This window comes from Parus major, chromosome 10 (genome assembly GCF_001522545.3).
Source record: "Parus major isolate Abel chromosome 10, Parus_major1.1, whole genome shotgun sequence".
Taxonomy (NCBI): Eukaryota; Metazoa; Chordata; class Aves; order Passeriformes; family Paridae; genus Parus; species Parus major.
In genome coordinates, this window is record NC_031779.1 from 7,473,598 (window position 1) to 7,492,580 (window position 18,983).

An 18,983-nucleotide genomic window follows, 5' to 3' on the forward strand; every position below is an offset into this window, starting at 1 on the left:
TCTAAGACAAATATTTTTATAAAGGACTAATTGAAAGCTCAATTCTTGCCATTTCTATTGGTGATCAAAGCACTGAGTGTCTGTCTGTCTCCTGGGATTATGTCTTTTGAATAAGAAATAATAAAAAATAATTTGTATTTTACTGACATAATTTGCAGTTGTAGGAAAAACCTGTTAAACTAGTTGATTAAAGGAGATTATTGTAACTAAAGTGCCTGGCAGAGGAGACAACTCTGGAACAAATGATACTGAAAGGAGGCTTATAAATGACTCAACTTTATTTGAAACTAAAGGACAAAACAAAGGCATGTTTATCCAACTGTTCATACTGCTTTCTGTGTTACAGCTTGTTCAATATGTAATGGAAAATAACAATTCTTTCCATGTTCTGCACCTCCCCCTCACAGTGGAACTTTTTTCTGTTTGCTGTATTGATCTTTCCAAAAAGATGGATCTACTGTACTACTAGCAGGGATAGGTATTAATCTCATTTAGCAAACCCCCTTGATGTTATAGCAGTTGTCAGAGTGCTAGGGTCACTGCAGTTTATTTGTTTAATGTTGATTTTATTTCTAATCTTGAATGAAGGTGATTCTGTATAACTCTGCAGTGCAAAAAATTTAAAATTGCATAATATCAGATTGCAATTTCAACTCCTGAAAAGCTGGGCAATTTTGGAGAGCTTTAAGCAACTGATCACATAAACCAAAAATTAACTGCCACTACTCAATTGCACTAAAATATGCAGAGTGGCTTTGGATATATTTAATTCCCTAAAACAAAGCAAATGAGATGTTAAAAAACACATCGGCAACAACTTAAATAGATATTCCACTTTATTTATTATAGCAGATCTTGAGCACTTCCCTCTAGCTAAGAAGTTTTAAGGAGAGGAAAGATATTCTGAAATGGTATTAATTATGCAAGGTCTACAGGAAGAAAACATTAAGAATGTAAAGAATGAGAAGATTTTTTTGAATAAGAATTCAAAGCATATGCCTACAGTAGAGTTTTAATTTGGATAGGTTATGCTTTTGAAATTAATCTCCTGATCATCCCAAGCTACAATTCTTTGCTGTACATCATGAAATGGAACATGAAATTTTCATAATTTGGTATGATGTTCCGTGAGACTAAATCACTGCTGTGGCTTAACCCCAGCCAGCAGCTAAGCCCCAGAGAGCTGATCACTCCCTACCCCTCCAGTGGGATTGGGAGAGAGAACTGTAGAGCAAATGTTAGAAATTCACAGGTTCAGATAATGGGAATGGAAAAGTTGAGTAGGGGATGGGGAAGCTGTGCACATGAGCAAAGCAAAAAGAATTCACTGTTTTCCAGGGGTGGGCAGGTGTTCAGCAGGGCAGGGCCTGCCATGTGCAGCGGTGACTTGAAGAGAAGTGGCATCGCTCCAAATGTCCACCCCTTCCTTCTTCTTCCCCCCACTTTATGTGGTGGGATGATGTGACACGGTCTGGAACAGCCCTGTGGTCAGTGGGGTCACCTGTCCTGGCTGTGACTCCTCACAGCCCTCACCAGCACGGCCCTGTGAAGAGCAGGAAGGGCCTTGGCTCTGGGCGAGCCCTGCTGAGCAATAACAAAACATCTCTGCTGTCAGCCCTGTGTTCAGCACACATCCAAAGCACAGCCCACACCAGCCACTCACCAGGGGAGAAAGTTAACTATTCTCCAGTCAAAACCAGCACAACTGCAAAGTAAAGTCTGGGAAATGTGTTTTGTGGATGTTGGGATGTTAGTGGCTTTGAGTTTAATCTATAAATCTGCTGCCACCAGTCCTCGCTGCTTTGTCAGGTAGGCACAGCCAAAGTTGGGGCTAAAGTCTCATCAAATCTGAGATCAAACCGAAATCGTGATGTACCATGAGCACTGTTGCCATCCAGAGATGCTCTTCCACAGAAATACTTGTATTAATGAGGAATGTTATTAACATAACATTTCACAGGAGTAGATACCTGTTGATGGTTGTCAGATTTTATGAGAAAAGAGAAGGAAGTTTGACAGTCGTGTGAGGAAGAGTAAGTATCTTTAGGCTACTTTGTGCTTTTCAAGTAGCACATATATAGCACATATGGCTCTCAGCAGAGCCATTGGAAGCCACCTGAGATGCTATAATTTGTTTCTTGCATTATAGGCAACAGAGTTTTGCTCAATATAGGAGATACCTCCTGTAATCCAATGTGGTTCAGAGTTGATAGGATTCACTTTTCTCTGGTCTTTGAGTGGAGTTGGACACTTGATGTAAACGTCTGTAAATATTTGAAACCTGTCATTCATCCCTGACAAATAAAGGACAATGCAATCAAGGGCAGGAGGTAGGACTCAGACTAAATACTAAATAATGCAGCTGGGTAGGTAAAGGTAAAATCTGGCCAGGAGGCTGCAGAAAAAAACAATTCCCTTCTAGAAGCATAAAAGCTGGTACTATTGCAGGAGGTACTGTTCTGTGATAAAGGTACAAGCAGGTGGTAGGTTCTGTCCTCTCAGAAAAAAATTAAGAGAACTACAGACTTTGTACTATTGGTTTGTATCATATGTTTGTCATTAACCTGAGTAGCATTGCTTTAATTTAAATATATCTGTATAAATTACAGCTTCTTGCTTAATTAAGCTTAGTGAATCTTAGTTCAAATTTACAGAATTCTGTATTTTTAGTTAAGAAGCCAAATAGATATTTTTTTTTAAAAAAAAATACTGCATAATCTAAAGATTGCTGAGGTGCCTAGAATGAATGCTAATGGTGATTTCTTGGTTAATGCTTCACTATATTCAGACTATTAAGTGTGCCTATTGTTATGAATACTCTTTTATGAAGAAATAGATTAATAATTAATTTTTTCCAGAACCATTACTGTAAACATAATTTGAGCCACATTCACTTTTGTTAATTTTTTCTTGATTGTTTTTTGTGAGAGAACTTCTTCATACACTTTCCCAGTAATTTCTTGGGTATGGTTAAGAAAATGACAGAAAAAAATATGACATAAAAATATATAACCAGTGCAATGCAAGTATTTAGTTTTGTTGTGTAGCTGATTACTTACTAATTTACCATGTTGGTTCATCTCATGTGGGATAACATGATCTCTTAAACTAAGAAGTAATTCTTTGTTTATGTAACTTCTTGAGAATGTCTAACTTTCTGGTCAGTGCTGTTGACATTCCTGCCTTTGAAAGCCATCAGATTAGGGAATTTCTGGGGATCTACCCCTAATTCATTTGGTATTGGTTTAGATTAAGTCACTGTTCCCAGTAGTTACTAAAACTAATCTCTTGGAAATCAGAAATGAGGGCATTTCAGAAATTAAACTGCTTTAGTGTGAAGTGGTTCAAGCATAGATTGTAGTATAGTTCTGAAAATAGGAGCTGTCACTTCTACCCCCAACAGTGATAGCCTTTTGGTATCTTATTTCACTGTTTACTGAAAATAGAGAGGTGTAAGATATCTTTATTATATCTTCTACAATCTCTTCCATCTGTGAGTGCACTGCCACAGTTTCATTCTCCATCTGTCCCTGATTCTATCATATGGTTGGTTCAGTAAAACCTAGGGTTGTTTTCTTTGGAAGAGTCTCAAACAGAAACAGAGTGAACACAACTCAGTGAAATGTTTAAGCATATTGCTGTTATTTTAAAGTTCCAAATTTTAGCACTAGTGGTTTAGATTAAAATCGTTCTAAGTCAAATCCTGAATACAAATTGAGTTTGGATTTTTTTTTCCCCAAGGCTCTTAAAGCATTTTTTGTTTAATAATCTGTAAAAAGACAATGGAACATGTGTCACATGCTTGAATGCTTTGAATCTAAACCAGCTGGGAATACCAGTTAATAAGTTAAACAATAGTGGGGATCATGTGTTCTATAGTAAAGTATGAAAAAAACCAGTTTAAGATGTAATCATTGTTTTACTTTAACCTGGTATTTCTGTAGATATGGGATTTTTATCCATGAAGAGAACTCTAATATAGATGTATCTAGAAAAACTGCAAACTTTGGGGTCACTTATTCAGGAGGAGTTCTGCTCATTATTCTAGTCCATCTCCTTATTTAACCTTGTTATTTGTGTATTTCCACTGAAACATGGGATCTCTGGGAACTGGAGACTCGTAACACTCAAGTTAGTAAGTTAATAACAAATGTTTATGGAAGTGAACATGAAAATGAATGAATTTAGATGAGATGCTGGGTTTTCTTGATCTGTGTGGTGTTACTGTTTTAGTGCACAGTTCTAATTGTATGTGGAATGTCTGGGAAGATAATTTTCCCTGCCTCTCATGTTTTTAAAGCTGTGTAGGTTAGCGGGCTGTTACACGCTCCATGCTGTCCTCTTTCTCTACTAGTTCCATAATACTGCACAATTTTAAACATTGCTTAACACGTGTAGAAAGTTAAAACAATGAATATATCCACTGATCACATTTCAGGGACCAATTTAGTCTACAGGTTATTTTAGTGTACTAAGCAGAATTGCCTTTAATTCTGAAATCCAATTCATAAAGTTGTAGATAAATAGAAATGTCTTGGATTTGCTCTTCTGGACTTGATCTAGAGTTATTTGACTAGAACTGGCATATCGTGAGGAAATAGTTCTATGCTTTTAAAAGTTTTTAATAGAGACCATTATAATGAGCAGTTTTATATAATCAGATTAGCAAAATCCAAGATCTTTGCTCCTCAACTGTATTTCTGCCTCTGTGGTCACTTCTTTCCCCTGTACTCTGTCTTTGTTAACATAGCTCAGTGGATCACTGACATCTTCAGTGGATGCCTGCCAAGGTTTCAGCTCAGCCACTGGCTGGTAATCTTGTCTATAAATATACCCCCCCTCTTCAGACAAGCTCGTAATAAATGAGGGAAATTATTACTTTACACAAACCTGAAATTTCAGCATGGATTGTTGTGTGTTAGGTATCTAGAAACATAAAAATCCCACTTTGAATAAAACACATCTGAAGAGCTGCTCCACTTGTGAAAGTGCCCTTACTCTGCAAGTTGCTGGTGAGTAACTGCTGGTGCTTCTGGGCTGTGGGTGAATGTTTGGAGAGATGGACTGTCATGTGTGCGTTGTGTTTGCAGCAAGTCTAGCACAACAAACCTCAAACCTGACCTGTAGGGGCTGCCTCTGTTGGTGGTGAGGAACAGGGTGTGTAGGTGTCAACAGATGGTAGTTACAGGCAGCCTTCAAGGAGGATTTTTCCTTAGCCCACGAGCATATGTTGAGTCCTGGGAAGACGTGCTGTGCTGCTGGAAGCGTTGGCTATGCAAGTCTCACTGTAGTGACAAGGCTTTTGGAGACTGACTGTGAGAGCAGCAGGAGAGTTTGCTCTCTACCCAGGGGTCTGATTAAATTCAATTCTTGAGGCAGAGCTGCTCTTTGAGCACTGCCCACTTCTGCTGGGCTTGTTATTGAAGGAACAGATTGCCCAGAGGCAATTGGGTAATTTCTTTGTCAAATCTTGAGCCGAGACCCTGCATAAATGGAACAAGTTACGCTTAAATTATACCCGGACTTGACGTCACTGGTTTCTCTTCCACTAGGAAGCTGACTTGCATGGGCCCAGGCACCTGCCATCCTTCAGAAGGAGAGTGGCAGAACAAATACTGCTGTGGGAAGAAAGCGAAACTAGGAAAAAATATTTCTCAAAAACATTGTGTGTGTTATTTCATTCAAATGATCTGTCTGGCAAATTTGATGGGCTGCACTTCTATTAAGGAAGAAAGCAAAGTAAAAATAAGCAACTGTTAATATATGAGTGTTCTAGCAAGCAAACATAATAGATACACTATGGCTTGACAACACAGATAAATACAGCCCTTGGTTAAGAGGTATCAGTGAAGCATGAAAACCTGTTTTGATGTTTAAAGTGCATGGAAATCCTGCTCTGTGTTCACCTGTACTTGTGCAGCCTTATGATCCTTTTGGTAATCCCTGAGCCAGGGACTGGATCAGCAAATTACCCTGGGAAGCAGGAAAGGTAGTGCAGGAGAATGACAGGATAAGTGTATGAAGAGTGTGTGTATACATATATACACCACCCTCTTTTATTTTTCCTTCATTTATTTTGAGCGATACTAGTTTATGAATTTTCCCTGCACTTGTCTGCTTATTCAACCTTATGTCACATCCTTGTTTGTGCTAATACAGCAAACTAATTGAGGTTAAAAATAACCTCTATCTGGAGCACATACTTACAGGCACAAAGCCACTGAGAAAAGAGTGAGGGCATCCAAATTTGTCTAGTTCCTCAGGCTAAATTCCAAAGTTTGTAGAAGAATAAAGCTCAGGAAGGAAAGCTTGGGAAAGTGGTAACAGGTCTCTGGAGAGATAAGTGTTCACAGGTGCTGTGAGAGAAGCATTTTGATCAGGAGAATCTTGTAATTCAGTATTGAGTAAGTTAAGAGAAGAATATTAATTCATCAGTATTGATACACTGAAAACAAAAATGGGGTTTTTTTTTAAACACAGCTCTGTTTCTTTCACGAAATCTTTTTGGGGATGATTGTAGAGAGCCCCAGAACCAACAGTCATCAGTAGTAAATATTTCACAGCCTGATAAAGGAGTATTTACTGAAGCTGATAAAAGGAATTGCTTTTTAGTGATACTTTGGATTGGGGTTTTTTTTAATTATAGTCTTGGAAATGCTATTTATATATTGTTTGAGTATAAATTATTGTTATACAGATTAGATGTATGAACAAATGAAATAATTTTGTGCTAGTTTCCACAAAGTTACATGTACAGCCAGAAATTATCAACTCTGCCTCTGCTGTGCCACTACACTGAATAGAACTCTGTTTTTTCTTGAGTTTTCAATATCCAACTTTATGTTGGCTATATCTAGGGCAGATGTTGTAGCATTAAATGGAATAGATTCCATAATCATTAGTATGTAGGGTTCTGTTTAGCAGAAATATTTAGTTTTATTCTTCCCTCTGAGCCCTTGAGACAGACTTTGGAGAGGAGTTGGGGTCAAGAGGTTTCAGGGTATTGAGGTTGCCTCTTCTCTTTCTGTAGATATTTATGGAGAATTTTGCTATTTTTTCCCCACATCTTTCCAGGAAGTATGTGACACTTGTCTGTACATGCTTCATCTTTTGATGAACATCTATTAGTCAGGTGAACTGCTCTGTGTATAGGCGAGGGGAAGTTCAAACAAGGTATATTTGGTAAAGAAAAGGAAAACTTCTGCTGCTTCTGACATATATATCCTTCCAGGGTACACAAATAGTTATATATCATCCTTTTAATATTTCAGCTCTTGTTTATTTATATCAACATACTGGGATGCTCCAAAACATGTTCATTTTTATAGTCACCAATCAGCATGCAGGAGAAGTAAACCATGCAACTTGGGAATTGCTTATCAGCTGTATAATGAAGATGAATGGCATGCTAAATCTTATCTGATTATGCAAAAGTAGCTTTTTATGTTAGCAATGCCTTTGCTTTGCAGTTTTTAGAGAGCTGGGCATTGTGCATCTGATTAATCATGTAAAATGAGATTGAAAGAATGGAGAAGAGGAAAACGTGATGCTGCATAATCTGTGTCTTTTCCAAGCAGGTGGCATTACCTGATGCTTAAAATCTTGTTCTTTGTGGGAAAACTTTAAATATAGCAAATTATAATGAAATTCATAAGTTGTAGTGAGCCTCATTAACAACTGGTTCTATTAATGTGACTTCTGGAGCAACTAATACAATCTTTAGTGGCAAATATTTGCTAGGATTGGTTACATCATAAATTGAATGATATACCAACAGAAAGATAGTCCTAAACTCCTAATCTTCAACTTCCCTGTGGGATCTAATTGTAAAGCAAATTTGTTGATGCTATCTTCAATAATAGAAACTGAATCCAGCTTCATTTGCCTTGACTCAGAGGTTCAGGCCTTGGAATTACATCTACCAAAATTCAGTTATTGGTTTCTTGAGTTTGATGTTTTTTCCCCCGTGTGTGTGTGAGCTCTCTTATTTAGAGCTGGAAAATGAACAATAAAACTTCTTGCATAAATTTCAATTGTCCTTGAGATCTGAAACATTGTGATGAGAAATCTCAAAAGGCACAGGATGGCTCATCCTGCTGTGCTCCTGAGCCACTGTTTCATCAAGGAGAATCATAAGTCTTGAAAGATTTGCAGGTGTCTGTTCTTGGGAGATTCTCATATTGATGCAGTTCAGAAATCCTCCTTCTGCAAATGAATGTTACCACAGCAAACTGGATCTGTGGAGGATAAGAATTGTTTATTGTCACAGCAGTAAGTGACAAATTGTGTCTATACAGTAAATGACTGCAGATGTTTTTTAGGGGTTAAAAGAGAGAGAAGTATCAGAAAGTATGGGGGACTGAATCAGGCAATATGAGTATGTATTCTGTTCATCCCCAGACTTTCTGTGAAAATTAGGGCAATAACACTGCAATGAATGGTAATGAAAGCAAATTATGTTATTGTTCAGCATCATAAAAACCCAAACCTAAGCACTGACTGTGAGTGCTTTTTCACTGATGTGCCAGAATATAGCTTGCTTTTTGCAGGGATTTTGTGTTGCAACACAGCAATATTTTATGCATATTACTTTTGTCACTAGCACTAGAGCTAATCTCCTCCGTGGTGTCCAACTCCATCATCTCTGCATTATTACCTTGTTTATAACTGCACAGTGTTTCTACTGTGTGGCAGAGAAGGGTATCCTAATTTTCCTTAAATAGTGGCCGCTTGAGGATAGGAAGCTAAGGCAGTGAATGCACATTCAGTTTCTGGTGGTTGATTGAATCTAGAAGCTTTGTGCCACATTTCAGGGCCGTTCTGAAGTGATATGGGACTGGTTATGAAAAGTTAAGTTTGGATTGTATGAACTCAAAATGAATCTGAGTGGCTCATTGAAAGCAAGATGCCCACACTTTTTCTCCTCAATCACACAGCCCCTTCTTTTCCCAGCTAGGAACTTCACAACAGCATTCAGAGTGAAGCATTTGTAATGTGAAATTGCAGTCTCAGGATGTGTTTTAATCTCAGGACTGAAATTCATTCTGTTTTCTAATGGGAAACTTCACACACACATAGGGAGACAGGCAGCTGAAAAATGTCTTGGAATTGGTTCAGTCAGACAAAGATCACTGCTTTGAAACATATTGGAGATCCTTTCATCTTCAGGTGTTTTAATTACTTGAACTTTAATTATTAAAATAATTACATTAATTACTTGAACTCAGGTTTCTATTGTCTTTCAAACAGTATTATTGTGGGCAGAATGTGACCTTGGCCTCTGGCAGTAATTGGAGTGCCCCATGTTTTCATCTGAAGGGTGCACCCAGTTTGCCTGATGATAACCAGGACTGTGACCGTGCTGGTTTTGCTCAGCCTCAGGAGCTGCTCCCTGGTGAAGGCATTTGCCCCCCAGGGTCATGGGCAGTGAAACTCTTGGTGGCACATTCCATAAGGAAGTGACATCCCTTGAGTGGAAAGATAAAGTTCTGTTTACACAGTGCGGGGTAAGAGTTCTTTCCCAAAATGCAGTTAACAGGACATGCCTCTGACAGATTTGCTGACAGGTGGCTGCTGAAGTCTGGGTTGGAAAGTCACCTTTCTCTTTTGATGCCAGTGTGAAGAGATTAATTCCCTGCTGCTTTGGACCAAATCAGTTATCCATACCAGCCCAGAAGGGTACAAAAGAGGTGGAGAAATTTTCATACTGCTCTTAGAGCTCAGAATAAGGAAGAGTCAGGTCTTGATAAGTGTTGGATGTCTAGAAGTAGTCCAACAATGTGTCCAGCAACCTGGAATGAAGTTTGTGATCCAGGGTTGTAGTTTTGTTTTAGGGAGCCTGAATGAAAGAGGTGGCTTCTTATATAACCCCAAACTCTGGTCAGATGCTGATCCACCTTTTTGGATCAATTTTTGTCCAGAAATAGTTGTTCTGCTCTCTAAAGCTTCCACTGTGGAGGATTTGACTTTGCAGAATTTCTCCTTGATGCTTTTAGCACTTCCAGAAAGGCATCCTTCATCCTGTGGTTTTAATTGAACACCATTCATTGTACCATACCCTCAGTCAGTAAACAGAAGAAATGAAAGGTGACAGTCTTTTATTTCCACCATCACCTTTCTGTCTTCCACTTGATGAACAAATCAGTGTCTTTGATTTAAAAATTTGCCTGAATGTCATAAATGTTTAGTTTCTTTCCTTTGAAAATGTTTATTTAGGCAAAGGTTTTTCTTGAAGTGAAGAGTTTAAAGTCAGAAAATTAAATGCAAATGAAAAAAGGCTTCTTGAAAAAGATTCAATTAAGCATCACTAGCAATAGGTCAGGCCTTGTATATAAAAAAAAAAATCTATCTGTATGATGTTTTCCCCTACCAGATGGAGATAGTGACATCCAGTCAACCTTCACTAAGAAATTGCTATGAACGTTGAGTATCTGAGCACAGGAGCTGTGCTCCTCAGAGATTTGCAGTTTCAGAACAACCTCTCAGTGGTGTTAAAAAAAAACAATGTTCCTCAGGTGGTGTTTTTTCACCTTGATTACAGTCTGTAAACTTCACCTATAAATGTCACTTCCTTTTCACATTTGCCTGTTACAGGTGCAAAAATTCCAAGATTAGTGTCTTGATTCTGATATGTTTGCATTTTGTATGAGTGTTTCTCAGTGAAATCTGTCCTGGGAAGCAGGAATTCAGAGCATGCCTGCAAAATAAGACTTCATATGTGCCTGCTTCATACTTGGAAATGCAGAATCTTGCCATTGATCTCAAGCTCATTGGAGGGGAAGCAGTGTCAGCAGCAGGGAGATGATTATGGCTGTGTTTCCTGGTGTAGGCAGGGGCTTGGTTAGCATCGCTAAAGCCTCAATTCCAGCTGTTAGCAGGATGGCATGTGCAATTACTTGTCAGACTGACAGGCTGTATTGCCTCATTTATAGTTTTTAAGGGTATGTAAAGTGCTTTAGCACAGCTGAGACAGAATTTAAAACCCTTGTGAAAACATGGGAATGCTGTGTTGCTGTGATTAGAGGAAACTGATGCGTGACCTAATGGCAACTTAGCTGAGAAGGAGAAATGATGAACCTTATTTTTTACAAGGTTAGAGTCCAACAATAGGAAGACTTCATGTCTGGAGGCTATAGTGGTTGATGTGTGGATCCTAAACCATTAGGAAGTGTTTGTGCTGCTGCATATTTAGAGAGGCTCAGGGAATTTATAACATGGTTTTCTATAGTAATATTAATTACATATAATATTTACTGAAAAAAAATTACTCTGCACTTAGACCCTTTGTTATTTCAGATCTAATTGGAGGAAGGGTTGCCCATTTGAAAATTATAGGCTTATAATTGGTTTTTTTCCCCTTTTGAGTTAGTATTGTAGCAGACATAGCAAATATCTATACATGAACAAGCAATTTATGTTAAAATATATTAAAATCAGAATTAATAAATGGAAATTATCAAGGAAATGAGAGTTGCTTGAGTTTTTGCTTCTAACCTTTCCATGTGTTTCTGATGGTTTTGTTCTTTTTTCTGTTTCCTAGAACGTTTATATGAATTTCTCTTTAGCTGAGCTTGGTTTTCAGAATGTATTTTGCTGTGTTCAGGTGATGTGGATTTTGATTTTTCAGGTCCAAGAGGTGTTCAGGGGTGTATCCAGTTCCCCCTTTGAATTGCCCTGGGGTTATCTGTAGCTGCAGGCTCAGCTGCTGGGGCTCCCTGTGCTGCACGAGCAGCTGGGGGTGCAGGAGAGGCTTCATCCAGGAGTGGAACCTGGACTTGGCACCTTCCTTACAGTCAGATGAGACTTGTCAGATTTATCATTTGTGTGTCTTGTAGGAGCCATCTCAGTGTGTTTCTGACTCTGGATAAATAATGAGTTTTTTAAGGAGAGGTATTCATACAAATGCATTCAAAACAGCTTTTTTTTTTTTTAGTTTTCCTGTCAGAAATACTCCTTTTTGGGCAGATGCAGAGTTTCTTCAGGGTTACTCTTGAGCATATTCTGGAACACTATTCCTGAGTAATTATTGAGTTATTTTTTAGGGAAGAAATTGAGGGGTAGTCAAGATTTTAAAGCTAGCTATAGACTAAATAATTAAATACAGCTGGAAATAGGATATCTTTAATGAACATGTTTTGTAACTTTGTTTTGTAAGTTTTATAACTTTGCTGACAAGCTTCAAACTGAACTTTATTCCTTTCTTGCTCTTTTTTCTTTCTCAAGTCTTTGGATTGACCACTACTTGAAATTTGTTTATTTCTTCTCCAAGTTTTTAATCTAAAATAACTGTACCCAGATACCACATTCATTACACATGCAGCCTTCTTAAAATGGAATTAATCCACTTTGTGTAAAGACAAGTTATGTTTCAGATACATTTTGTGAAAAAAGCCAAACTACTTAAATAGTATTTATATGAGTTTTTCAAGTGTAGAAGTTTGCTACTTCAATAGTTAAAGCTAGAGCTCAAATGCAGCTGATTTTTGAGAAGTCTTTTTCTGCTGTGTAACTCTTGCCAGCTGACAGAATAACCTTGGCAGAGTGCAGCTTTTGCTTCTTTTTCATACATATTTATTCTGCTACCCTAGGATCATCCAATGGGAATTTGTTACTTCAGCAATGATTGAAGAAATCTTATTTTTTAATCTAAGTAATTTTCTGTGAAGTTTAATTCATAACGTAAGAGCGCCTCCTGGGTAATAACTAAAAATGATATATTTTTAATGAAAAGAATTGCCTTGAGTCCTTAGTGTCCAGTAGACTTGCCTCCCGCTCTCCAAAATGCACAGATCATCTTCACCATATAATGTTTAATATTTCATTACAATTGAATTACTGGACAAATTCAAGATTAACAATAAAGATTGTCTCGGTTGGACTTGGGGCCTTTTAGAGTTGTAGGGGAGACTGGTTTCCAGTTGGTTCTCTTACAAAAAGAAACACAAAATTGGTTTGGGAAGAGTTCAGGCTAGTAAGAAACTTGCAGGCTCCATTTTTCCAGATTGAATACTGACACAGATTTATCAAATCCCTGTGATTTTGTGTGGGGGTTTTGAAAATGCTATGCTATTTGTTGTTCTATATGTTAAATGCTAAAATAAATAAAAAACTCTGCCCCCCCAGAAAGCCCCAAATCAAAAGCCACACTAAACCACAAACATTAATACCTAATCCTTTCTTCCTTGCCTTTTTTTCTGGAGGAAATTATTTTACACAGTTATCTGCAACTTAATTTAAAATTCAGTATAATCATAGATCAGACAGCATGTTAAATCTGAATGAAAATCTTGGCAGCTTTTAATTTTAAATTTGGATGCCAGTTTGCACTTGTAGCTTAATGAATTTAAATAGTTCCATGAAATTTGGAGAGTATTCAGCCTTTTGGATTAATTTAATTTTTGCTTTTTGATACATAGTGATGGCAAATATAGAAGTATTAGAATTTGGTCAAGATAAGTAATACTGGAAATGATTAAAATCTCATAGGTATTTTTCAATTATTCTGTAATTTATTTGTGAACTATTTTGTGTCTATGGAACAACTCCTGGTTCCTACAGTGTCATGAGATTTTATTTTTGCAGAGTGCTCTTTCAGCTAGATGCCTTTAAAACAGCCAGAGAATCATTGTAAAGCTGTGCAACTCTAGAGCTTCTGAAGTGTACATCAAAAGCTTAAAAAACAATATAGCATCTGGATGGACTTCTAAAAATACATTAAAATCTATTAAATGTAAGTTATTTTGTCATGTCTTGGTGAAGCTGTGAACTAATTAAGTACTTGTAATCTTGTTACTCACAGTTTAGGACAAAACATTGCTAATTGTCTTGCAGGAGTTATTGATGGTGATGGTGCATGCAACATCTTGTAGTTCCAGTGATAGCTCTTGCATTTTTACCCAAGAGTGGGTATAAAATTATTAAATTACATCTTTAAAAAAAAACCTTGTCTCTCTCCATGCTGTGTGAGGAAAATTTAAATACTCATAGATGACGTGATGTATTTGCACATGGAATACAAAATTGTCTCAGAAAACAAGGGATGCTTGCTTTTAATGGTGACATCTCAGAAGTGTCATTGATACCTTTCTGATTTATAGTGAAAAGAAAGAGATGAACTGAACATGTATGGAGTGGATCAACAGGAAAATCAATAAAAAGAGAATTAATTTACATAGCTTTACACAATGCCAAGGCCTGATTCCTGCTATTGCTTATCAATCCTGGCAGCTTTGCCAGCTGATAGAAAAAGCAAATTTTATTGATGGTCATTGTCTGTGGGTATATGGCATCACAACTTAGCAAAGTGCTGCTGGGTTAAAGTGGCCATTGTAGGAGGTCCTGGACTGAGACAAAGAGCTTCAGATTTTGCTTTTCTAATTAATCTGCCTGTTCAGTTGTGTGGGTTCTGTGGATTTTTTGCTTTTTTTCCTATTAGGGGCTGCCTATGAGGCTCCAGGCTGAGCTGTGCATTTAATAAGGTCCACTTCAGTAATCTGTGCCAACAATTCCCAAGTGCCTCATGCTTTTGTTCTCATTGTGGTGAGAAGCCCAGAAATTACATTTACTACATTTACCTGTTGTTTACATCCCACAGAAAGGACTAACAGGAATTTAAGGTGTCTAATTGTTTTATGATACAGTTGTAGTCAGTTGAAGAACTTTAGATGTCCAAAATGTTGTGGGTTTTTGATTTGTTTGGATCTATATTGGATATATAGGTAAAGAAACACTATGAAATATTAATCTGTGATGAATTCGATTAATTTAAATTGCAAATTAATGATTTGTTTGCTTCTGAATATTGATACCTTCACAGTGAAAATGGATTTACTTTACATTTTGGTATCTTACTCTGGAAATTACAAGGAGTCAACTTATTCACAGCCTTTTTTACTTATCAACAATTATCAGAGGACAGGTTTGCTTGAAATGTTGATTGAAATATTCCTACTGTCACTTGCCCTTTGTAATTTAAAATACAATTTATTCTTGCTCCTTTGGTTTTATTGTGAGTCAGTGGTGGGACACTGCTTGCCTCAGAAGATGATTCTGGGTTAGTCAAGTGAGCTCAAAACATCACATAAGCAGAGACCCGGTGCCTGCAGTCTCTTCACTCTGTTTGCTTCTACCTCTGATGGGACAGAGTCAACTCGTGAATGGTTTGGGGGGGTATGTCCCTGCAATTCAGCTTTTTTTATTATGGTATTGTCTGACTATAGTTGCACATTGTAAAAGTAGCTGTGCTGTGTTACTGATGAGTTCAGAAGACATTTTTAATTTCTACAAAAGTCTTCTGACAACAAACCTTTTATGAGCTTGGGGTATGGGCAGAAAGAATGGGACAAGTCTGTTGTGCTGCTTGTCTTCTTTTTATTGGCTAAAGAAATACCAAAAGTGTTCTTAAAATGGAATTTAAAAATTAATCTACAACTTTATTCCTCCTGCTGTAATTCCTTTCCAGGATGGTCTGAAGAGGTGTTTTTTTTCCCCTTTGTTTATTTCTTATTGTTAGTCACAGTCACCTTGGTATATATAGATGTATGCTAATTATCCTCTATCAGCCTGTTTAAATAATTTACAGTGTAAAAGTCTCAAAGGACTCTCTAGGTGGCAGGTCTGATTTAGAATAGCACAGACTTTGTTACATGGGTCCTTTTCTTTCAGCTCTGCCTTCTGTTTTATTGCCATGTCTCTTATTTTGGCTTTTAGATATCTCTTTTCCAGAGATATTTTATTTAACACTGTCATCCAGATACAATCTGCTACTGTAAATAATGGTATTGTTCAAGACTTGCCTCCTCTGTTTGGCAAATTGTTTTCTCCTCTGTGTTCACTTTGCTCTCTGCAAAAAAGCCAATGCTATTCTCTAAATATTCCAGTTAACTGTGTTTGTTTCTATTAGCAGTGTCTGACATGATGGATCTTAAACCTGCTCTGTGTTTCAATAAGCTGATTCTAGGCATTGCATTCAGCCAGACAGGGCTCTCTTAGCTGGCACTAGCCTCAACAGCTCACTTGAAGCATTTGACAAAAATTTAACCCCTTCTCACAGTTTATTTAACCAGCCAGTCTAAATAACAGCATTTGCCAAAATGGCAAGCTGTGTATGAGCATTTTTCTATTTATTTATTATTTCTATTATTTTTAAAGAGATTCAATTAATGCAATGAATTTTGTGTAGTTTTGTTCATTTCCTTATGACAGAGAAGGATATATATTCAGTTTATATTCAGTTACACTCTTAATTTTTTCTACCTAGTAAGTGTAGTAAGTTATTGCTAAGTGTAAACAGCATTCTTTTTTCTATTTTTTCCTGCTGTGAAATTTCTCCCTGATCAGAAATGAAGTTCTCTACAGTAAAGGGAGGATGTGCTGTGATTATATGGACTGTTGAGCATCACAGAGCTTATTTGGTAGGAGTTTTCTGCTGCTCCTGTCTCCAGCTCACTTCAGTGGTTACTGCAATGCTTTGTCTCTTCTGCTGAGCTGGGGAGAATGAAGGGATTGACCTAATTTCAGAGTGGTCACTGTGTTGAGGAAGCTCAGTCTGGCACACGAGCTCCTCTTCAAATTAAACAGGAAAAGCAGACAGTGTTTTAAGGGCATATTGATTTATTATTGTCTCCTGGGTACCAATTCACATGTTGATACATTGATGCATCATTAGATCCAAATTGCTGTTGTTTCTTGAGCTCCTCAAGAGAATATTCCACCTCATTGATGTTATTGTGTCTTAGATATATACTATTCAGGGAAGTAATATCTGCAGGCTCTGTAGCTTGAACGTGTTTATGGTGGCTTCTGGGCTGGGAATATGTTTATCTTTTTGTAACAGAGGTTAGTGACAGACAGAGCACATTTATTCAGACTCCGCTTAGTACAAAAAGAGGGGGGAGACCCCCTCAGGGATCAAATTCTGTCTTGTACCTCTACTGAAATCAAAATCGACAGAAGTAACTCTTGAGCTAGACTAGAACATGACAAAAATACAGACAGATCTACCTTTCTGTTTCACACTGGTATCACACAGCTTTTTCTGGTTTTGCCACAAGGAATGCAGTCTGAATCCACAGTGCCCACCAGCCCTCTTCTACATCTATTCCCCTTTTTTATCCCTCTCCATTTTTTCCTTGCTTGTGAAGTGGTTTTTATGTCTGGCTGCTGTGTAATGCCCAGAAACACTGGGTGGTTTCTGTGGACAAAGCCCTGCCACATGTTGTAAGTTAAAGTCCCATCTTTAGGCATTGTACAAGGACTGTTATCTAGAGGAGAGGAATGGATTCACTCTGCTCTAGTTTTCCATTAGTGTTCTACTGTACACTGTTTTTTGCAATTCCTTTTCGGTTTTTGTTTCTGTTAGTCGGTAATTGACATTTGCTTTCTCACTGTCATGACCTCAGGCCCAGAGGCTTAACTCACATTGCAGTCAGTGCTGTCACTGGCAAGAAAAATCCTCTTGCTCAAATGGGTAAACATGATTGAACAAAACATGTGGGCACTCTTAGATCTGAATGGAATACAAGTTAGAGCTGCCTCAATTGTGTCAGCAGCTCTTGTGTACCTTGGGCCAGTCAAGATGGAGATCTCTGATTTTTACCTGAGTCTGGTTTGTTACAACTCCACTTGTGCTTAGCCCAGGGTAGGTTTGTTTTTACCTTTGTGTATTTTATCAAACAAGAGTGTGTGTCCAGTTTTACAGACCAGAGCTGGGAACAGCTCAGGAAGCTGTTCTGTGGCCCGAGCTGTCTGGTTTGTCCTCTTTGCCTGGAACTCCTACAACGGCTCAAAAAACACCTTGAGAAATGGGCGTGAACTTGTGTGAGACCCCAAGGCAGTGCAGGCTGGAGCCTGGGACTGTACTGTAGTGTGTAGAAATAACAGGAAAATATTAAAGAGAGCAGACTTTACTTCCTTGGTTTAACTTTTCTGATTATCTTGTGTTTATTTAGTTGAAAATTAATCCATGGTGTTTTAATGGATTTCACTACAAAGTTTACAGCATGCCCACTTGCTATTTCATATTTGGCAGTGAATAATTCATTTTGCTAAATTGATAGTGAAGGCTTTCAGCTGTAGTTGCTGGAGTCTTTGAAATATGAAACTGAATTCTTACAATGAAATGGTCACAGGCTGAGCCATTTTGAAGGTTTGTTTAGGTTAGCTGTCAGCTACAGAATCTGTTTTGAAAAGATACTTCTGTTCACTTGCTATTTGGCTTATCTTTATTTTATTCCTTATGGGGCTTATCTTCAAATTAGATTTTATAGATTCATCATTTAGAAATGCATTTGTACTCTAAATGCATTTATACTCTGTAGTGTGTGTGTGTGCATTCATTCAGCATAGAACACCCAAGAGAAACAGGTATTTTCCAGATACAAACTGTAATTTTTCTTCTTTTCAGCCAATACTTAGTGACACATTTTTAGAATAACCCAGTTCTGCTTATTAATCTCAGTCTAGTCTTTGTATCACATCTTGATTACAGTTTCTAAAAAAATTCAGGACTTGTCTCCTGAAGATTCATTTCAATGAATTTTTCATAGTACAAGTCAATCACATAAATCTAGTGCCAAAAAGCAAAGTGATATGAAAATACCATCAAAATAAGCATGTGTAAACAACAGAATGCTTTCCAATGCTTGCCCAGTTGTATTTTACAAATAACACTGAATCCATTTATGATAATTTTTTGTCTGCTGGCTGAATTTAATTTAATACAATAACTTAATATTCTCCCCTTATTTGTTCAGGTCTTTAGATTTCAAGGGATTTGTGAGAAATGTGTATTTAATTCAGACTAATACAGTAATGGTAAATTATTATTCTGTTTTCAGTATTTGTCTACTAATTTGATTTCTATAGTCACTAGCATGAGAATATCAATGAAAAGTAGTAAAACAAATTGAGGAAAAGCAATGGAAATTATTGGTTTATTATTATTTTTTGTAAGCTTCTCAAGTAAATCACCAGTCATGTCTACC

The 18,983-nt window shown here is 37.4% G+C and overlaps 1 long non-coding RNA gene across 5 annotated transcripts in view; it reads left to right on the forward strand.

Annotated features, from left to right (window-relative positions):
* Positions 1-4,803: 4,803 nt before the first annotated feature.
* LOC107209361 overlaps positions 4,804-18,983 on the forward strand; it is a 54,818-nt gene continuing 40,638 nt past the window's right edge. For all 5 annotated transcript variants that reach the window (XR_004498859.1, XR_004498858.1, XR_001523564.1 and 2 more), the window contains exon 1: positions 4,804-5,012. This is a non-coding gene — a long non-coding RNA (uncharacterized LOC107209361). The remainder of the gene's footprint in view (positions 5,013-18,983) is intronic.